Source organism: Seriola aureovittata, chromosome 21 (assembly GCF_021018895.1).
Source record: "Seriola aureovittata isolate HTS-2021-v1 ecotype China chromosome 21, ASM2101889v1, whole genome shotgun sequence".
NCBI classification, from domain to species: domain Eukaryota; kingdom Metazoa; phylum Chordata; class Actinopteri; order Carangiformes; family Carangidae; genus Seriola; species Seriola aureovittata.
This window is the reverse complement of record NC_079384.1, coordinates 4,728,342-4,730,946: the sequence shown is the minus strand read 5'-3', so window position 1 is coordinate 4,730,946 and position 2,605 is coordinate 4,728,342. Positions and strand designations below refer to the sequence as shown.

Below are 2,605 nucleotides of genomic sequence, written 5' to 3'. Positions count from 1 at the left end.
TTTGTCGAAGTCCTGGGAAATCACGAGTGGAGCAACTTAGTTAAGTGTTTGATTCACACCTTTAAGCACCCCCACGTTTTACACACACACACACACACACACACACACACACACACACACACACACACACACACACACAGGCCTACTATATATACACACTCACACACCTTCCCCTCTCCCACCATTCCTGGCGTCAGTTGAAGCACTACGTGTGAGACACCCCTCATTAAGTTTGTGTGGGTGTGTGTGTGTGTGTGTGAATTTTGACTGGCCCCTGTCCTCGCTTATTAAGCATTCATAGGAGGCCGACTACCGTGATGTGTACGTTCCCTTAGCTTTATGTGTGTGTGTGTGTGTGTATATTCTATGAGGCCTGCATCCTGCTGTGGTCGCACAGGGAGAGTGTTTCTGTCTGTAACAAAGAACCACTGTTTAACGTGTTAGCAGACCGAACTGTGTCGCAAAGCAGTTGTCTTTACGTCCTGCTCTCTCCTGAGTGTAAAACAGACTCTGATCTCTATCAGCTATTTACATAAAATCCTGTAAAAACCTGGCGAGCGTTCTTCAGATAACGAAAAACCTCTTTAACACAAAACAGGTTTGCGTGTTAGTGCCACAACAAATATTTCCCTTTGCTTTTAATGGGCATTTTATTCTCATTTTCTCTCAAGGCCGGTGTGAACTTTCTTCATACATTCATCCTTCAAAACAACGCCACACTGAATATATGTTGATAGTGGCGATCTACAGCTGTGAAGGCCGTAGAAATTATTATACTGTTATAATATTATACTATTTTCTCCTTTTATAACAAGCATTACACAGCTTCTGATTACAAGCTTTTGACGGCTAAATTTCACAGTATAAGTGATCCACGCCCTTTTTCCACATTTGATTTCCACCTAAATTGAAGGTTACTCAGGTACAGTCACATTACACCCATCGTCCAATGAGCCCAGAGAAGGGATGTGATGTCACGGTTCCAGTGCGGGTGATACATAAACAACTGAGCGGGAGTGATTACAACTTATCAACAGTCTGTGAGAGCGATGCTGCAGTTTATATTGTGGTATTGTGATAATGCAACCGAGCACATCCTCGCCGTTAAAGGAGACCAGCGAGCGCGTCTTAGCGAATACAGGCGCTGACGAACAAATGTCAGAGTAAAAGGTTTTAACAGGCGCAAAATTTTGATTTTGATGCAGCACCGGTTAACAAGCAAGTCAAGACAGTACAAGTGTGTTTTGTTTTCACAGGAACAGAGAAGAAGTTGACACCCTGTGTCTCGTATCAGGGAAGAAATGATCTTCTTTGCAGGTTATGACACACGATCAGGGTCCATGCAGGTATGGTGGATAGACTGCACTTATAAAGTCTTTTTTAGTCTTAATTGACCACACAAAGCTTTACACTACACCGCTGCTGGTTACTGAACAACCCTCACTACCTCCTGATCCCCAGTATTACTCGTGCTGACACACAGATCTAAGACAGCAGGGACTCACCTCACTCTGAATCACCTTGGGACTTGCTCCAGCTTCGGTTGCAGGTGTGGTCTCTCGGCTGGCAGGGACCCAGTGGAGCTGTGAAGACCTCTACTGTCTCTACCACTTGTGCCTCTATTGCAAATATTTGCAGCCACCAGCTGTTTCCTGAATTGTTTTCTGAAATGTGCAGCACAGTATCTTTGCCTCCCTTCTGTCCTTGACTCGTTTCTTTATTTTTTTTCTGGCGCGCGAGAACCCCAGAAGACCCGTGAAGCAACTTAAAGAGGTGGGAAACTCTTAAAACTGTTGGCGTACACATACCTGCGGCTTGTTTACCCTTTCTCTTTAATTTATTCCTCCAAATAAAAAATAAAAAAATAAAAAAATTTAAAAAAAAAGCATGTGTGGAGAAAGAGCTTTTTCTTACATCTTGTTTGCCTCAGCAGTCGTCCGCAAGCCAGCAGGGTGAGAGAGGTTGGATCTTTTAAATTCTCTCTCTAGGGAGCTAATCTTCCATTCCATGCTGGAAGCCAAAAAAACATTTTAGGCGATGTAATTATTCACCTTTCACAATGCCTGCAGCCTTGCCTGCCTGCGTACCTGGCTGGCTCCCCGTACAGGGTTATTTGCTCAGCTACCAATTGCTTGTAAAAAATAAAATAAAAAAATAAAAAAAGGCAGCCTCTGAAACAGAACAACTCATTACTTCTCCTAATCAAGTTCAGGTTTGGTTTATTCATCAACTGCAGCTTTTCTTAGCGTTATGAAAACCAGGCCATTTCATTTTCTTGTGATTTAGATGCTGATGGTGCTGAGTATCTGACATAGTACAGTGTGAGTAAGAGTCTGGGGACACATTAATGTGTCTGTTTAATCACAGGCAATAAAATATGGCAGCACTCTGGAAATCTTAGGAATCATTAACGTGACATGATGTTCAAAGTAAATACACAAAACTTTTCGTCTCAAACGTAGACGCTCAGATGAATAAAATGTTAATGTGTACACACACACACATACGGAGTGTAATTACCAATACATACAAAGAGTGACAGAGCCAGTTATTTCATTACCAAGTCTCTGTGAACTTATGAAACAGATCTGAGACGCTGATGCTG

General features: G+C 42.6%; 1 long non-coding RNA gene across 1 annotated transcript; it reads left to right on the top strand.

The window, feature by feature from the left end:
* Nucleotides 1-363: 363 nt before the first annotated feature.
* LOC130162621 (uncharacterized) lies at nucleotides 364-1,867 on the top strand. The gene is made up of 3 exons (XR_008826290.1): nucleotides 364-1,157; nucleotides 1,257-1,346; nucleotides 1,462-1,867. It is a non-coding gene; the product is annotated as an uncharacterized LOC130162621 (long non-coding RNA).
* Nucleotides 1,868-2,605: the final 738 nt, after the last annotated feature.